This window comes from Talpa occidentalis, unplaced genomic scaffold (assembly GCF_014898055.3).
Source record: "Talpa occidentalis isolate TD23 unplaced genomic scaffold, MPIMG_talOcc4v2.1 talOcc4.11, whole genome shotgun sequence".
In the NCBI taxonomy this organism is placed as follows: Eukaryota; Metazoa; Chordata; class Mammalia; order Eulipotyphla; family Talpidae; genus Talpa; species Talpa occidentalis.
In genome coordinates, this window is record NW_023601104.1 from 89,151,526 (window position 1) to 89,171,824 (window position 20,299).

The window sequence follows — 20,299 nt, forward strand, 5'->3', positions numbered from 1 at the left end:
CAGTAAGGCAAGCTGTGAGAGCAAGAACAATATAGTAAAAGGGCACCACCTATTGAGAGCCTATTATGTGCCGGACAGTTTAAAATCACTGTTGTTGGGCCTCCCTGGTGGTACAAGGGGTTGAGTGCAGTGCTGTGAAGCTATCTGCAGCCTCTGCAGTATGAGTTCAATCCCCGACCAGGGAGCTACCCACACGGCGCAGCAGACCTCTCCTGACTCGCCCTCTGCTCCTCTCAGCAGTGTGCTTTGTTCTATGTGCCTATACTGCTCCCTCCTCTGTCTCTGGTGAATCCTCTCACCTCCCACACCTCTGGTCTGTACCCCAGTTCTTGTATGCATAAATAAATAAATCTCTAAAAAAAAAAACAAAACACTGTTGTTGATCATCCAGATTAGGGAAATGAAATAGGTGGCTTTAGCCACATTTCACAGAAATGGGACCCAGAGGATTTACCCAGGATCCCATAACCTATTAAAGATATAACCAGGACTTGAACCCAGATCTCTCAGATTGCACTGGGGCCAGGCCATGTTTAAGTGGTGGAAGTTTCTAGGCTCTCCTATAGCCCAACCCTACCCATAAAGCAGAAACCCTTTAGTCAAGCACAAAAGTCGCACACAGCTCCATCTTGACTTGCAACCCTTCCATCCAGATATCCTGTCTAGTGGGACTCCTACCCCCCTCCCCCACTCTCAGCAGTCACTTGGAAGGCTCTGTATGAACTCAGGTATTAGCCCTTCTGCTTCTTTGCTCACCCAGTTTCCCAGGTTACAGGACCTTCTTCAATATCTTTAAAAGGTGCCCCTTCACTAAGAACTACATCCAAACCCATTCCAGGCCCTCCTTGACTACTGAGAACCTTGCTGATTTCCACCATTTGGTAAACTCGGAATCCTTATTATACCTGCCAATGACACCACCTGCCTTGCTTCCCAGACCACCTGCCCTGACTGGAAAAGGAGGGAGGGGCTACTCCAATCTATTTAATGTGACTTACATCAAACCCTTCCATGGTGCTTGAGTTACATGGTAGGACCATGAGAATGAATCGAAGGGATAAAGGAAATCCCAGCTCACAGAAATATTTCTTTTCTTCCTCTCCCATCTTATCCCAGACCACTATCGCCTCAGCTTCCTGAGAACTTATTTCCATGTTTCATTTGTTGGTTGGTTTTATAAACACACATCCCTGTGTGCTGTAGCAGGGGAACTAGAAGGAACAGGGAGTGGGCAGGTGCCTGTCAGTGGCTCTGACTTCTCCGCTTGAGGAATAGGAGGTTCACTTGTCTAATGGATTTTTAATCTTCTGAGGGTCTACCTACAGAACAATTTCAATAACCACCACAAGGTCAGCTCCTAAGACCAGCTTATAAGCCCATGATTGATGACTGAGCATCACTGCTTTGACCAAGGTCAGTGCAGAATGTTTGAAGGGTTAGGATATGGGGGGACATTTTCCAAAATGCATGTGCTAAAACAGAACTGCTAAGGCAGTTCACAGTGCCTTGATGTGGAACAATGTTGACTACAAAATTCAATAAAGCCTTCCAAATTTACACCTAACATGGGACAGTTTACACCAAGCAAGCAAAAAAGAGAGGTGTATTTATTCCTCCACCCAAATGTAATCCTCTGGAGACAACAATGAAATGAGCTTTTTCTCTTCAGTTTTCACTATGATGCAGCTTCCAGATAAACTTCTGGTCTAATCTTATTATTGTTTAACATTCCTCCTGAGGGTAAAAAATAAGTAAATAGAAAGCACTAGGAAGGAAATCCCACTTCTAGTGTTTACACAAACTCACACATACTTTCTACCCCATTGTCTTTCTGGCAACTGATAGCTCTGGTCTGATGTAATTTTTCTTCTAGCAACAGTTTGTTTCACTCATTTGTCACTTCAATCACTCAATCTTGTTAGTTTTGAATTATCACAGATCTTGTCTCTCGCCTGACCTCAAATATCTTAATATCAAAAAATAAAGAGTATGCCAGTACAACTAATAAAATTTGAAATAGCACCTATCACTATAGGTGTTTAATACATGCTCTTACTGTTACTAAATTAAGTGTTGGACTCAAGTGGTGGGACCGGGCAGGGTTAAGTCCCACTAACCAGGGCTGGACACCTGCTCCACTCTGGCCGGCTAAGTGACCTTGAGCAAAATGTTCAACTTGTCTCAGCCTCGGATCCTTCAACTGTAGAATGTAGATAGCAAGCCTCACTTTACAGGGTTGCAAGAAATAAATGAGATGATATTAGGATTTATATCATATACAAAATCATATATATATTTATATATTTATATCATATATAAAATCTATATCATATATGATATATCATATATGATATCATTTATATCATATATGATTTATATCATATATTAAAGTACTTTATGCAGTTCTTAGACCTTCGTAAGCACTCAATAAATGACAGTTATCTCTAGTAATATTTGTTATTTGCTATAGAAGGTCAGAACTAAGTCAACAGACAGTATATAACCTGGCATGGAGCCAAGAGGAAGGAAAGGTTCTAAGGATAATTTCCAAGCTGATGGTCACCTCAAGAGAATAGACAGGGCTGGTACTAGCGACAGACTCTGGACTTAGCAACTCCAAAGTAAAAATATAAACTAAAAAATTATATATGTTATATACACACACATGCATATATATACATATAGTACATATGTGTGTATATCACCTGGCACAACATATTAATATATGTAAACTCCTAATGGTGGTCATTCCTTGTGTTGCTTTCACACACACACACACACACGTACACACACACACACACACACTATACATGCACACAAATTTTGGATTCATTACCATGAACATCATTTTCCCCTCAGTATGGACCACAGACCAAACTCCAACAATGAAGTCCAAGAACAAATGTGGCAGCAGATGGCCCTCTTAGTTTCCAAAGTCAGAAGAACCTATAATTTGGCATGACCAGTGTCACATCTGCATCTGTGGTCTTGCTAACAGGCATCAGTAAACTATCTCTGCCTGCTGAAGTGCAGCTGATGTACAACCAGGGGCCCAGGGGCCCAACTGCTAGGGACCATGGATAGCACCATTTTCATGCTTTATAGTCTGTTAACAGTGGCCAGGATCTGCCAAAAACATAAATGAAGCACTAGAAATAGAAAATCAGAACTCAGTTTTAGACTTGTAAGGCAGTCATCAAAAAACACCTTAAGTCCTAAGGCTCAATAAACGTCAAAAGACTCCAGATTAAGTTACAAGCAGAGGCAAAACATAGGCAGTTAATTAAGTTATAAAGAGTTGCATGATCCAACATTTTGTGGGCCTGCAGGCTGGATCCCACCAGGGCCACCTGGGGATGGCTCTGACTTGTGGTCACACCTGTGAGAGTAGCCAGAAGAAAGGACACAAAGCTAGAATACTGGGGAAGATCCAAACGTATATTTAATCAAAAGTCTTCAATCCCTACCTCCATTTTGAAGAAAGTTATCAGTCAAGTGGGTTTGAAAGCAGGAGAGGAAAGGAGGAAAGTAGGGAAAGAGAGAAGGAGGGAGAAGGTCAGGGAGAACATGCCAGCTGTGGACCAGTCAGTTACTCTGCCCTCCAGACTCAAAGGGCCTTAGGTGCCAGCTGAGTCTTGCTAATAATGCAAGTCATTGCCACTTACTCTCACGACTTACCCCAACATTTATTTGTCTGATGGGTTCTTTGTAAAAAGGAAATGATCAGATCAGTTTATGCTCAGCTACAGATGGAGACGCTGAGAAAGATTTCCAACCCTTGGCACGATTTACAGTAAAGGTGTCAATTTTATTCTTCTGAAGAAAGAGAACTTTCTTAGGACCTTCATGCAATTAAAACTGCTGATCAGGAACAGGCTGCCATATGTTCATATATCCCACAGAAAAAATTTTCAGACAATTAAGCTTCTGGGATATTTTAAGATAGTGTAAAGGCTCAGCCTATCACAAGTTAAGATTTGCTGACTCAGGTTTTATCATCTTCATGCAGACTACTAAATGTCTACGAAGTTAATGAAGCAGGAATTTGGCATAGACAGACTTAGGCAAAGAAATAAGATATGAACTTGCATGTATGGGCCATAGTTCTTTAAGAGAGGCCTTGTTGATGGATAGGGGAATGGGAGCTTCTGGATTATCTAGAAAAGTTTGCCAGATCATCTTTTTAGTCACACCTGGATAACAAACTCTCCCATCTTTTAGAGTCATGTTGGCAAATATGTGCCTCTTCTCTTCCTACCTAGCATATGGAATTCATGGTTAACTGCTGTTATTCTACTCTACTCCCTCTTCCATCAACCCAGATGGAGCCTTAGAATCCTTCTCAAGGTAGTGTTCCACAGATTACCATCAGTTTCTAGAAGTTAGAACTTGAGATGAACCTTTTCTCCTCCCTTGTCACCCCCTGACATCAAAGCCAACTTAATGTGAGCTGACTACCTATTCTAGAATATGGGAAACAAAAAAATCCATATAAATATGTTAAATAACTACTATAGCTTTAGTTCTAGATCACAGAGATTACAAAGGAGCATGAGATATATTCCCTGCCATCAACTGGCTTAGAAAACATTTGAGAAATTCTCAAAGCTGCAGGTGGAGGGGGGTTAGAGGGAAAGGTATAGTTTGTATCAGAATTGGAGTGAGATATCTTGGCCACTCTATTGCATGATTGTGCAATATGCCTATGATCAGAAACTTGACTCAGATAGTACTTCTTTTCCCTCTGCTTTTACAGTAGTGGAAATGGTATGATCCTCTAGATTGTAAGCTTCACAAACAAGGAGGTTGTGTGTTTCTGACATGGTAAACCAATACATTTCCAGTGTTTAGCAAAGTGTTGGGGACATAGTAGAGGCTCAATAAATACATACTCTAACTTCTTGCATTTATCTATGTACTAAACAAACATACCCAGTGAACACCTACATTTTCTTCTGTCTCAGAATATTTGATAAGGGCACCAACCTGACTAGAGTGAATGTTACATGTCACAAGGCAGAAGAGCTAAGATCAGATGAGTAGGTGGTACCTGATTATGAAAAGCTCTAAAAATATAGACGTTATGCAGTTGGGGAAAAGGGGGAACAAACAATTAGGATGAAAAGGAACCTTTAGCAGTTTGATTAGAAAAGTGACACAATTTGAAGGTGTCTTCCTGAATCACTAGGAATCTACTGTTATTTTTATTCTGAAGACTAGAAATGACTCTAATTATTTCACTGTTTTCCCTGGGGATAACATGTCATTCCCTGCTTAAAATCCTTGAATGGTTTGCTATCAACCTCAGAATAAAATGCAAACTTTTAAGCACTACATAATAGACTTTTCCTGATCTACTTCCTACTTCATTGTCATCAGTCTTGCCAAAATTCTGCTGTTAGTCCAATAAATCAGGATGTTCAAACTTACCTGAATTCTCTATCTAAATAAGTAATTCCTCAGATGGCATTTCTTACCATCTGAGGCACAGTTCAATTAGCACTTTCTTTGAGAAGCCTTCTCTAACCTTCTTAACTACTCAACCCATACCCACAGCTGATTTCCTCTTCTCTGCTCCCATAGCTCCATGTTCTAAGTGCTCTCAAAGGATGCAACATGTTTTATTTTAATTATTTATCTCTGCCAGTAGAGAGAGAACTTCTCGAGTGGAGGAATTTGTGCATTACTTCTCTGTGTCACCCTGTGCCTGTCCTAATGCCTGACTCAAAGTCAATACATGTCTTTTGGACAATGTGAAAAAACAGGTAGGAAGGCAGGCAAGGAGGGCCACACAGTCTATACCCTGATGCCTCCAAGTCAAAGAGAACTCTAATGCAGATAATAGTTTCTATTCATTCTGTTTGATGGTAATAAGGTGAAAAGGTAGACATCTAAAATACTACAGGCAACTAAAAAAAAACATGATGGAACCACTGAATATTTAGTTGAGTTTTCCCTACTGTGACTGCTTAAGAAATGTGCTTATGTTTTAAGTCTATCAGTCTGGAAAATTCTGTGCCTCAGAGTGGCAGCTGTCATTAGTTTATATGTCTTTGGTAGAAGAATAAAAGAAGAAACAATAAAAGCCAATCATAAAGTCTAATAAGATCCTGTTAGAGACTGGCTAACAGTTCAGCACAATACTGCTTCCATTCTGGAGTGTGCTAAGGGACAACTGTATACCTCTTTACAACAATACAGCTTGAAATGTTATAGAAAAACACAATGAAATTTTTAAATAGTACCTCAGAACCTTTATATTCAGAGGAAATAAAAGCGGGAATGAATCCCCAACAATGAACCCTTCGACCATTCTTAGCAACTTCTGGTTGCCACCCACTTTCCTGAAAGAAGACAGATTACAATAAGACTGCTAAACAGCTTTTGGAGAAAGAGAAAAGAGATAATAGGAAAGGTCCAAAAGCAGAAAAGAAAGGGGAAATATGATTTAAAAAGATTCAATGAAACAGAACCTTCAAGAAGTCTAAATGCTGACTGAACAATAAGAGTATATGAGGAAAACAAGTGTTCTATGCAGTCCAGTAACTGGAAACAATGACTTCAGAACCATGGATAGTGGCACATTGTACCAAGAGATGCTGGTGATGGCCAAGTTCCAAAAGGACTCTGGAGCTCAGAAGGCAAGTTTGCACAGGGATTTTACAGTTCATCCTTCTACAATGTGAAGCCTGTTCATTTATACAAAGTGCACCAGTGAAGCAGAGCTGTGTGACTCCTCGATGGCTGAGCAGCTTCCAAAGAAGGAGCTCTGCCTGTAAGAAGCAATTACAAACTATTTCTTGCCTAGCCCGCTAAGTAGTTCTGCTTCTAGCCTAATGAAGGCTCTAATCAGATGGCTTTTTAAAGTGGCCCAAAGAGCCCCTCTGCAATCAGTGGAAGAGGTAAGAAAAGTAGAAGGATATGCCAAGCTGGCAGGTAGCTGATAACAGAATCATTTCCAACCTGATGCAAATACTGCAAATAAGAATTGGGTTCAAACTGACAGTAATATAGATAGAAATGCCAGGACTTAAAATAGATTTTTTTTCTGAACAGGTTTATTTACCCTTTACTAACTTCAAAATAAAGATTCAACACGTGAGGCCAACCTTCTCTAGAAGGGCTCCCTTTATAGGTGACAGAACTTAGCTCCAGCACTTATACTTATGACTTCACATTACCTTTTGTCAATCTGCAGAGACCTACATAACCACTAGATGTCCCTTATGCTATGCAAAAACCAAGCTAAAATGAATTTCACTACTAGTTACACAAATCACATTTAAAGATAGCTCTAAGTCTTGGATTTTAGGTGTCAAGTGTAATTCCTACAATGACTCACTCCTTATTTATATTGTGCCCATTTCTATGGATTTCAATGACTTTTTATCATAGGATACCAAATTATAGACAGAGAATTGGAAACCATTATGAATTGAACTTCTTCGAGAAGTAGAAATAGGTGGAGAAGAGTATTGAAGGAAAGGCATAAGGGGTGTCTAAACAGACACAAAATACATTATCATCTTTAGGGATCAAATAAGTTTCAATATAAATGGAGAAACACACAAGATCAGCTTAAAATTGGACTCTACATTCTCTCCATACACTGGGATCTGCCAATGAAACAGGTATGGCAGGTAATTTTAATTTCATAAATCAAGTTTGATCAATTAAGAGTGACTACCTAGGACAGAAGCAGGGAAAACTGCTGTGCTCTGACCAGGAGCAAAGCCTGTGATAGGTCTGAGACCAGTCAGTGGTGGTTCCCATGACATGCATCTGCAGAGCCTGAGTTAATCACCTAGCTCTAAGCCTCGCAGACGTGGGCTGATTGTGGTTAGATTGGTGGCAGTAATGTACTTGAAAATGCAGTAACAGTTGACATTAAGGAAGGTTTCCTGTGGGCCAAGCATTCCTCCTACCATTTTACATATAATTATTTAAGTTTCAAGGGACAAATACCCAAATCAAGATACAACACTTCTCTTGAGAGTAAAAGGGCACATTTAATAAAGATGAAGCCCAGAACTTTTCTAGACCACCTGGGATAGATGGCCATCCTATTTGATCCCCACAATAATTTGAGGAATAAAGAGCAGCATAAACTATAGTTAAGAGCACAATTGCTGAAGGCACACTAACTGGATTCAAATTCTTGCTTTACTGTTTGTTGCTGTATAACCCAGACAATTAATTTCTCTGCACCTCAGTTTCCACATCTCTGAAATGGTATAATAATGGTACACTTGCCTCACAAAGTTGTTGGGAGGATTAGAAGATTAAGTAATTAAAGTATTGGTTTCACTCCTGGCATACCATATTGTGGTTTATGTACTCATTTTACCAGAAAGGAAACTAAGAATCAGAGATTTTGATTTCTGCCAGAAATTAAATTTCTGCCAGAATGAAAGGCAGGTTAAGCCTGGCTTGAGGATTTATGTGCTCAAGAATTACTGACTTTACACAACAGAAAAGAAGTCACTGTCTCTTTAAGTTCTCTTCTCCAACCAGTTGTATTATACAAGAAATTACTAGGTAAGTTAGTCTCTGCTGCCTGTGGATTAGGCTGGTGGGTTACAGGCAGGAGGCACAACAATAATGCATGAAAGATCCCTCCCAGAGTCTACGCTTTCCTTGGACAGTATGAGAGACATGAAAGGATAAACAGAGGAGCCAGAGGCATCTGCATGCCCAGCTCCTCTACCTAAGTTCCTCCTTAATTTGCAAATTGATGAAGGCCCTGCTCTGACCTCACTCATGACAACCCTATTTCTCTCTTCACCCCACCTCAATACCTCCCCACCCCCCAGTGTCCACCTTGGCCCTTTGTGACTCTCCTGATGAAACTGATGGCAAGAGCTACTGCTGGACACAGCATGTGCCAGGCCAGCTGAGCACACCTGTTCTCCCAGAACTGGACCATGATCCACCCACAACAGGGCCATATGGTAGGAACTGGCTGCCACTGCAAGCTTGTCCACAACCCCACCAGCTCTTCTAGTCCCTTCATCAGCAACTCAATAAGTATTAACTGTCTATTTTCATAATGATAGCTGGCAATGTTACCATACTCATTTGTCCAGTGGCATCAGACTGACCTACACTAGTCCCTGCCTGATAGCAGGTCCCAGCTTCATTTAAAAGGACCATCAATTTGGAAGGGGTTTACTCATGAGGTAAGTCAGTATGCAAACCAAGTTTCTAGATGACTAAGCACTTTGATTCTGCAAAGAGGCAAAGACATCTGTCTCTTTGGTAATCTGGAAAATGTTCCCCCAAGATAACAGGCTCTAAACCCTGATTCTAATAAGTAAATGTTAATGTATTGGAAAAGAGCCTTTGCAAATGTAAATATGTTTAGGCTCTTGAGATTATCCTGAATTGTCTAGGTCAATCCCCTAAATATAATCACCTGTACACTTATAAGGGGGGTAGGGGGGAGGAAGAAAAAGAAAAAGAATGTGGATGGATGAGGCCACAAGTCAAGGACTGTTAATAGTCACCAGAAACTAGAAGAGGCAGGAAACATTCTTCTCTAGAGTTCTGAAGTGAACACTACCCTGATGAACCCTTGATTACTGCCCAGCAAAACTGGAAATGGATTTTAGACTTCTGACTAACAGAACTGTACTGTTTTAAGTCACCAAGTGTGTGAATTTGTTATCGCAGTCACCAAAATTTAATGCACCTACTGTTAAACTCTTTCTTACAATAACTCCCAGGCAAGCCTGGGTTATTCAAGGATTGCCACACATGGAGTTCTTAAAGTAAAGAATCAAAGACTAGAAAATTCTCTGGACCTACCAATACTTATAATCTGGATGCACCCAGACCCTGAAGTTAAAATTACCAGCTGAACTTTGCTATGAGGTTTTTGATCTCATAGTTTTATTAAGTATATGTTTACATAATACAAAGAAGCTGGCTAACTTTCATAACCCATCTCAACTGGAATTCAAACCAAAGTGAAAATAAGACAAAGCACATTTAATATGTATGCTTTATATATTGTGTATACATATTTATTGCATAACTTTAATTAACATTTCTCATATACATTAGGAAGACATATATATTGTTAGTCATTTACCGAACACTTATTATGCGTATTAGGAAATATGGAAGATTGAAAGAAGAAAGATATTGGTTCTTCCTTCAAAGAATTTATTCCATTACAGGAAACAGACATCTACACATTATTTCCATTATTTGTGTGCTTATTATCTATTTATTTGCTGTCAAAGTCTGTGGCAATACAAAGATGAAAAAGATACAACAAAGATGTCCTTTATTAGCAGGGGAGATAGTCATAAAAATTAGCAATTTGCATGAGAAAGGTTTTTAAGAAGATATTTCAAATTACTCTAGTGTGTATTGAGCTCCTAATCAACCTATAGGCAAGGGGAAGGAGCAATCATAAAATGGTTTCTGAAGGACAGAAAACTAAGGTGAGAATTGATAAAAGAGTGCTAATAGCCAGAAGAAAAATGAAGGTAAATGATATTTCTCTTTACGTGATAAAGAGAGACAAAGGTAAAAAATCTCAGCATATTCATAAATTGGAGAGTGATCCAGAGAGCTGAATTGTATAAAGAGGGAGTGATGGTAGATAAGGAGACTTGGAAAGACCCCGGAAGATTCCTGCATGCAGCAAAGTCACTGGAGCCTCTCAGGTACGAGAGGTGACAAGTTGTATAAAAAATTAAGCTGGTGGCCACATAGGAAATAAAAAAAGAAAAGTAGTAAAACAATTTGGAAAACTTCAGCAACATGACATATATAAGACCAAAAGTATAAAAAGTACAATGAAAAAATTAGTATTGACTGAAAGAAGACCTGTGTGTCAGGAGGGAGGATGCACGAAGCAATGAAAAATAGATGATTAAGCTGATAAAATAGGCTCATGCCAAATCTGTCTTAAAAAGGAATATAAGCAGTGAGAATCCCGGGTCCAAAATTGAGCAGAGGGAAAACATCTATAATGAATTTTATGAAGGACAATATGGCAACCCAATAAGGCATTATAAAAAAATCTTTAAATATAAGAATATAATGCTCAGGTCTAGAAAAATGATGGTGAAAATGGAAAAGAAGGGGGAGAATTTAGAAAAATTCAGAGATAAAGCTGTAGGGCTTGATGACTTCCTGGAGAATCTGGGAATGCTGTGCTGGCCAGATCTGCTGAGGTATCCAGTTATCCACCTACTACTGACCATGTAGTATAGCTGGATTCACCCCATCTTAGGGAAGGATGGCTACTAAGTGCCAAGAACTGTAACAGATACTTTGCATTTAGAATTTCCTGTTAATACTCATCATCTCATTTTACAGATGAGGAAACTGAGGCATGGAAAAATCAAATGATTTCCCAGGCTCACAAAACTTTCAAGTAACAGGACCAGAATTTAACCCAAATTTAGCTGACTCTCAAATGTCCTCTCATGCTTGGCCCACGTATTCCAACTACTGTGGACAAAGTAGTGTAGAAAACCTTTATTTAACTACAATGCCGTTACAACCTCTCAGGAAATCCTTCCATCTAGGGAGTCCTATGGTCACAAACAAAACTTCACCAAAGACTCACATGGTGCTGTGTGCTGGAATCAGTACTCAGCTCATTTACTAATGTCCTTTAGAAATTTGGACTAACATCCAAATCAGCAACTGGAAAGCTTGTAACCATCTAATCAGGCCAATGGAGTGACCAAAGGTACAAAGACTAAGAAAGGAATCTAGAGAATATATGACAATTGTGAGAATTTCCTATGATCAAAGGTTTAATAGATGTCCTCAAAGGAAGCCAAGACTTTGGAAAACCCTACCCACCCTTCCCCCTGACTCCTTGATGTTCAGTTGATTTTAGGACTGGCATGGAAGCAATCATCATTAGATGTTTCATTAAATGCTTCCTAAAGGGTTGCTAACACTAAAATAATAGAATAGTAAAGTGTTTCAATCTGTAAACCAAGTAAATAATGAATAATTAACTTTATGATTCCAGAAATCTCCAAGGACCTTCCCTGGAAATGCACAGATTGAGCCCACCTGGTTACTATTTTCTTTCTTTTTTAAAGATTTATTTATTTATGTATACAAGAACTGGGGTATAAACCAAAGGTGCAGGGGTTGAGAGAATTCACCAGAGACAGAGTGGGGAACAGAACAGGTGGATTGGCTGAAGTACACTGCTGAGGGGAGCAGCGGGTGAGACGGAGGTCTGCTGAACCATGTGGGTAGCTCCCTGGCCGGGGATCGAACTCGCATTGCAGTGGCTGCAAATAGCTTCCTAGGTTGCATCTTAACCCCTTGCAACACCAGGGAGGTCCTGGTTACTATTTTCTCCAATGCTAATGGGCCACTTACTGGCCATGCCCTTGTCTGGGTTTTCTTTCATCACAGAGGTAGAAAATCTTTGGTTTTCTACTGGACAAATTTTGACCAAAATCCATCTTCTGTATTTACCACAATCCAAATATTTAGAAGAGAAGTGAATAATGGCATCATCTTTCCTGGCCTCCTTATGAGCTGTCCTGAAGGAAATTATGGCCTACTGCACCTAAAATGTTAATAGAATCTATCTAGGACCACTTATTTTTATTTGAACTGTGAAGGCATAGAAAAGGATAAAAATAAAGACCAATTAGAATGTCCCTAGATCTAGGGCAAAGAAAAAAAAGGCATCAAGTGGAATTCTATAGTATACCTAAGTCGACTGCTGAACATCCAATAATGAGCAGAGAATGTAGAAAGTGAAACCATAATAAATCGAAACACTTAGCCTTTCTCTCTTTGGTCCTATCGCTGGATTCTACTTGACTGTAACTAGAAGATACAATTCCAAAAAAAAACAATTAAAGGAGTTTTATGTAGTGACAGATGAAAAAGGAGAGAATGTTTACCACCTTGTGTCTGCAGCATTCAAAATACTATGTAGTTTGCTTCCTCATATAAAACATATTTAACTCATGAGTTAAAAATTCTGAATTAGGAATATTAATGTCCTATTAATTAAATTTAAATAGTCCTCAGTTATCAGGATACTTGATATCTGTGCAATAGCTGACATTATTTTCTATCACTCCCTCCTCCCTCCTCAAAATTGTCTTGTCCAAGATTTCCTGACAGTACACTTCTTCCACATAACTCTGTGATGACTCATTTTCTGCTTGTGTCATCAGATACTTTTCAAAATTCTTAACAACAGGCTTTCCCCAAGCACCTGATAAGGCTCTCTTTTCATTTTCACTACTCTAGCTCTATAATTTCTCCCACTCACACATTTTTATCTCAAGGCCTAAACAATCTCCAAGTCTCAGGAACCAAATCTGAATTGTCTGCTGGAATAAATATCTATCCAAAATTAAAATTCTTTGCAGAAACTTAATATCAACCTGCCTAAAAGCAAACTCATCAAGACCTCCTTCCAATTCCCTAACCCCAGCTAATTGTCACTCAAGGTCAAATTTTTATAGATATATCTGATTCATCCTGATCATTGCCACTTGTATCAATTTGTGATAAGTCCATTTGATTCCATATTCAACAAGTATTTCACATTTATATTCTCTATTCCATTCCTGATGCCACTGGGCCCATTTAGACCTCCTTTTTATTTAATCATTCAGCAAACAACCATAGAAAACTTACTGAATGTTAGGTTCCACAATAAATGACAAGGTCCCTGACACTAAGAAGCTACATTAGTAGACATTTTACACATATATGTACAGTGACATTAGAAGAAAAATATGTATGGAATATAATGGATTCTCAATGCAAAATTGTCAATTCTGCTCTGGATGGATGCAGGATGGAGTAAGTTTCACATGTATATATCTTCCTAACTGTTCTAATGCCACCCCCAATGTCTCCCTCCTTCAAACTGCTCCTCACACTTCACTTCTCACACTTCATACAGCTGGTTTGTGGTCCATATCATGGTAATAACCCAGAAAAGAATGAGCAATTGAACTAAAACAGTGGCAATCAGAAAGACAGGAATGAATCAAGTCAAATGCTACAGGAACAGATGAGTTTTGAAGGAATTTTTAAGGAAAGAAGAATTTCAATAGTGACTTCAGGTCACTGTCTTGAGTACTAGGTAGGTATCAAGTCAGTGATAGAAGGAATTAAGAAGGAAGAGTAAGAATTAGGGAAGAGGGAAGGAGGGTAGGAAGAAAGAAAAAGAGCAAGTAAGAAGGTAGGAGGGTGAGAATAAGGAAGGTGTGAGCCAAGGAATCTAACAGACCAAGAAAACCGAGAGAGAGCCAAATTATACACCAGAGGAGGGGTGTCATATGACCACAATATTCCCAATTTGAAAAAAGAAATGCCCTAACAAAAGAGTCCACTTGAGTATGTAGACATCACCTTGCCTTGTATTTATATTCCAGGGCTATCCATATACATACACTCCAATAGCCAGAGAGGAAACTCTGAATAGAGAAGAACCTTCTGCCTGATTTTTCCAGAAATTCCACATACTATAGCCTCAATATGTTCTATTCCTCTGAACATGTATTTTGCTCCTGTCTGTTATTTTTTCCTAGGAAATTGAAGTGAAAGAACTTAGGACAGGAATAATACACATCTTTGAAGTAAGCATTCAATAAGTACTAAACATACAATCAAAAATGTTGTCAATATGTTCTATGATACTAAAATGTTTAACCCTCAGGAGTTCAAATCAAACTATTAAAATATCAAAGTAGTCTAAAGAGGTCTAATAGTAAAAATTATTGTTTTGAGAATAACAATAATTGATGAAGGAAGGAAGGAAGGAAGGAGGAGAAAAAGACAGTGATGCAAATGATACTAGCAAAATCTATATTTTATGTCAGTTTAGGGACTGTTGAAAACCAATGAGCAAAATCTACAGCAAAAAGAATAGAAAATTGAAGAGCATCAATCCCATTTACTTGAGATTAAAAAACCACGATCTTAATAGTTCAACAGTCCTTAAGCCATGTATTTAATCAGCTACAGTAAAGTCTACTGCAATTTTGACCTAAAACTACAGAATGTGGAATACATATTTATGAAAACATAGAACTGGAAGAAAAACCCCTTGAATAGGAATTGAAACTTGCCTTGATTTCTATGACATATAATCTATTCAACCTTTTTCTCTCAACTCTTAATGAGCTACACTTTCTTCTGATTTTATTAATGTGTGTGTTCCCTAAGGCTCAATATTGATCTCTCCACACTTTTCTCTACATTTTTCCAATCAGAACTCATCTACATTCCCAGGTTCAACTTTTCTCTATGCAGAGGGCTACTAAATATTTATGTCAGATCTGATTTTTCATTCTGCTGAAATTCATACATCCAACTAATAGCAAAGTATTTTCCTCTTTTTGCCTTTCTCTTAAATCAAAATATTTCAAATGACTAAATCATCATCCTGCCCAAAAACCTGTTCCCCCTTCTGCCTTCTTACCTTCTTGATACCATGTCCCTACTTATTATCAACCACACTGTATTGCGATGGTCACAGGAAAACTCTTCCAAAAGTTGTCTATACCTAATTTCATCAATATTACACTTAACCAACAAGCAGCTTCAAATTAGTCTGTTGCCCACATCACATCATCAGAGAGGTTAACATCTTGCCAGGACAATGATTAATTCTCATTTCCCTTTACTTTTCAGCACTCCTTTCTTGCAAGATTTACTTCTCAAGATCATTTAAGATACCATGTTCTCTCATGGTTCTGTCTACCATTATAGCCTCTCAATTTTCTTTATTGGCTTTTTCTCCAAATGACCTCAGCTTGTTAAGAGTCCAAGAGTTCTGTCTTTGGTCCTCTTCTTTATTTCAATAACCTACATTCTCCATTACTTTAAACATCACATGTATGTTTTTGATGCTCAACTTTATTCCTCTAGTCATATATTTCCTCTAGATTCATATTTCCAGCATGTGAATCACAAAAATACTCCAAATAGTCAAAGCTCTCCTTACTAAAATGGGGAAGAATGAGGGTATTGCAATTTCAGACTTCCCACTATACTACAAATCCATAATACTTAAAACAGCATGGTACTAGTGTGAAAACAGACACATAGACCAATGGAATAGAATTGAAATCACAGAAATAAAACCACATATATATGGTCAACTAATCTATGACAAAGGAACAAAGAATACATGCTGAAATAAGGAAAGTAAGTCTCTTCAACAAATGGTGCTGGGATAATTGGAGTAACCCATGGAAAAGAATGAAACTGGACTACTCCATGCACAGAAATCAACTCAAAATGGATACAAGATTGGGATGTAAGACCTGAAACCATAAAATATATAGAAGAAAACAAGAAAAACATTCCATGATACAAACTTGAGAAGTATCTTAAGAGAACTTGTCTCCAGAAGCAAAGAAAACAAAGGAGATATAAACAGTGGGCACTATATCAAATCTACTAAACAGGCTTTTAAAGTAAACGTGACTACAACAGAAATATTGATTTAACCTTCCCAAAACCCATCCCTCCCAAGCATCACCACTTATATAATGTTACTAACAGTCATCCCAACATGGATGGTTATCAAGGAGTCATTTCTCTCAACTCTTAACGAACTACAATCATACTGATACTTTTGATACTTAATGATACTACACTCACACACTGATACTTTTTTTTGGTAATAGGTAGAGCTATGTGATGACTCTGGCCAACTTATTTTGAGCATGCGTGTCATTTTCAGCCCAACCATTTAATTGCTGCAGTGAGAAAATCTCTAAATTTTTCTTTTCCCCTTCCAATGGCAACCACCAATGGCAACCATCCAGTTATCCTATATTCCCTGTCATCTTATATTCTAGGGTGAGGACAATAACAAGAATACTAAAGACCAATTAACACATAAATGATACAAATGTCCATAAGAAATACCCTCCTTTTTGCTTTAAGCCTCTGTCATTTTAAGTGGTCTGTTAACACAACACAACCTAACTTACCTTGACTAATAAAAATATGCTCAACTACTCACCTCTCACACCCAACATCCACTTCATCAATACATCTTATTGACTCTACCATCTCCATTGCTAATATTCTAATTCACACTGCTATGTTCTCTACTTGGATGGCAGTAATAGCCAATTACCTATCTTTCATCTCTACTAGTGTACACGATGGTACATCTTCCAAAGACCAGCCAAAGGAATTTTTCTTTAGCTATTCTTTGGTAAACTGAGATCTATCACGGCCCTGCTAAAATGTGCCCAGTGGCTTTTCATTGTAATCAGAATAAAATCCAAACTCCTTACCATCACTTAAAGGCTTTACATAATTTAGCCTCACTTAATTCATTCTTTTTTATATCTCTTGAATCCAACAAACATACTTTTCAAGTCTTTGCATTTGCTGGTCTTTCAACTTCTTATTAAGTAAGACTTAGTTCCCCATCAACTTAACTCTCTAAAACAGCACTCCAGGGTTTCCCTGATGGTGCAGGTGTTAAGTTTCAGCATTATCACGCTGTCACCAGCCACTGGGCATGAGTTCGATACCCAGTCAGAGAGCTAACCCACATGGTGCAGCAGACCTCTCCTGTCTCAGCAGCTACTCCCTTCAACAGTGTATTTCTGTAGATCTGCCTGATCTGCTCCCTACTCTGTCTCTGCTCCTCCTACCCCCTGTACCTCTGTCCTACAGCCCAGTTGTTATATGCATAAGTAGAATTTTAAAAAATCCTCAAAACAAAGCACTCCACTATCTTCTACTCCCTCATCATGTCTTATTTTATTTCTTCTCTTCATAGTATTTATGAACAACATATATGTACTTGGATTTATTTCCCTATTGTTTGTTTTCACCTATGAGAATGTAAGCTTTATAAAAGTAGGGACCATTATTGCTGTTGTTGTTCACTGACATAGATCGAGCCCCAGCAGATAAGAATGTCCAGTAAACTGCAAGTGAATTAGAGAAATTTTTCAAACTTTCTCTACATTTCTAATCCCCTCAGCATCAAATGTTCCGCTGAGCCTTCAGTCCTTGGAAAGTTACAGTCTTTGGACTTTTGGGATCCTTAATTTTTATTCTTTAGCTTACACATGTCTCTATTTAGGTATATAAAGGTTCATATTTAACTAAGAATTTACATGAATCAAAGTGCATGGGCCCAGCTGCACATGCAGATACTTACTTTTATCTGTGCAAACACATAATTTTAGTCTAACAGCTATCCAAGTTTCACCAGTAAGGTTTTTCAACATGAGGGTGGCTTTGTGGCCAGCCCAATTCTCTCTTTCCCTCTCCCCATATCCAAACACTGCTTTCTAGGACAAACTTTCACTTCCAGTACTGTGTGGTCATTTCCATTTGTGAGTGAGATGCTATCTTGGCAGAATCTGAGAGTTCCTGACAAGTCCTGATTAAATCTTTTGTCCCAGTAAAGAACTGTAAAGTCATCCCAGAGAAACAGTTCATTGAAAAATAATAGCTTCTCCTGATGCCAAGACAATATAGTCATCATTTATTTATCCATCCACTCATTAGACAAATGCATGTGGAAGTCATTCAAATTATTCCTTCAACAAATAATTATTGAGTGGATACTCTCTGCCAGGGACTGTTCCAAAGTGATAAACCAGACAACATCTTAGCCTCATGGAACCTTAATGTCTATGCTTGAGGTAAATGAGGTAAATACATAAAGGAACTTATAATACATCAGATGATGATAACAAAGATGAAGGGGAGGTAGAGTGCTGGAATGGGGTGGAGGCTTATTATTTTGTTACTATTTATACAGGACAGCCAGAGAAGATCTATATAACAGTAATGTTTTGATAGGGACTTCAAAAACACTGGGGAAGAATCCATGCAGACATTTGAGGAAAGAGAAGTCCAAGCAGACAAACAGCAAGTACAGAAGTCCTGGGTGGGGGAAGCAGGAGGAACAGCAAAACAGTGCTGTTCAATAGGAATATAATATAACGGGCCTCCCTGGTGGCGCAGGGGTTAAGACACAACCTATGAAGTAATCCGCAAACACTGCAGCAGGAGTTCGATTCCCAGGCAGCAGGGAGAAACCCATATGGCGGGACAGACCTCTCCTGTCTTGCCTGCTGCTCCCCTCAGCAGTGTACTTCGGTCCGTATGCCTGTTATGTTCCCTACTCTGTCTGGTGAATCCTCTCACCCCCTGCATCTCTGGCCTGTACCCCAATTCTTGTATAAAAATAAATAAATCTTAAAAAAAGAAAAGATTTAAAACCAAAAATATATAATGTAAGTCACAGATATAATTTTAAATTTTCTAGAAGAAACAGGTGGAATTAATTTTAATGTACTTCAGCCAACCTAACATATCCAAAACATAATTTTTTGCACTAATCTCTAAAAATCCAGCATGTATTTATACTTACAGCACACCTCACTTCACACCAGGAATACAGTTAGTAACTAGACATGGCTGCGTCAACCATATTGGACAATGAAGCTCTGGAATGATTTCCCTCCATGGTAAGTTAGTATGTTGGTGTCCTGATATATTACTAAGTAAATCTGTGTTAGTCTGAAAAACAATTTCTCCCTTCCTGATACTTCCTCAGCAACTACTGAGGAAGCAGAGCATACTGACTATAAGCATGGGCTGGGGGTCAGACTGCAGATTTCAATTCCAGTTCTAACCATTCATTAGCTGCATGGCCTTGCACAAACGCTCTTCATAATTTGGCTTCCTTTCCTTTCCTCCCCAATCATGGTGGAGTACCTATCTCCTAGAGTTAGTGTGAGAACTAAATAAATCCCTAAGATAAATGCTTAGGACACTACTTAGTATACAGTAGGGGCCCAATTAATGTTAACATTGACAATGATGGTGATTTAGCTGATTCTGAAATTCTGCAGGGCTGAACACCAGGCTATGGCTGAGATAATTCCGGAAGGGTACAGGTCTTACTAAGTCCCAGGCTCAAATTACCCAATAACTCTTAAGCTGTCACCAACTTTTTAGTCCTTACTGCTTCTATCCATGTGACAGAAACCTGCCTGTCTTCCTACCCCTGTAATGACCATACTTATTGCTGACACTGTGATGCAGCAAGGCTCACATTCATCAGACCTTGAGGGAACAGAGCAAAGACTAAACACACAATTGAAACCGAATCTACAGAGCATGAAAAACTAGTTCCAGATTGGTTTTGGCAAATTTTCATCTTTGGAATAACCAGCCAAGGAGCATCAGTCATGCACAGAGGGAACGTGTTTGTCCTGACCTCCTATGCATCTTCTTCCCAGAGAGGCTTCTCATTTCTGTCACAAAAGGGCAGTAAGACATG

General features: G+C 38.8%; 1 protein-coding gene and 1 long non-coding RNA gene across 3 annotated transcripts in view; one reads left to right on the forward strand and one right to left on the reverse strand.

Moving 5' to 3' along the window:
• Positions 1-20,299, reverse strand: part of NRXN3 (neurexin 3) — a 1,487,041-nt gene that overhangs the window by 1,052,749 nt on the left and 413,993 nt on the right. The window lies entirely within an intron of this gene.
• The window catches only part of LOC119239319 (uncharacterized), a 40,377-nt gene continuing 28,959 nt past the window's right edge, over positions 8,882-20,299 (forward strand). The window contains exons 1-4 of one of the 2 annotated variants that reach the window (XR_005123807.2): positions 8,882-8,951; positions 9,057-9,179; positions 18,770-18,883; positions 19,387-19,481. This is a non-coding gene — a long non-coding RNA (uncharacterized LOC119239319). The remainder of the gene's footprint in view (positions 8,952-9,056; positions 9,180-18,769; positions 18,884-19,386; positions 19,482-20,299) is intronic. The other variant, XR_008550459.1, reaches the window with a different exon arrangement.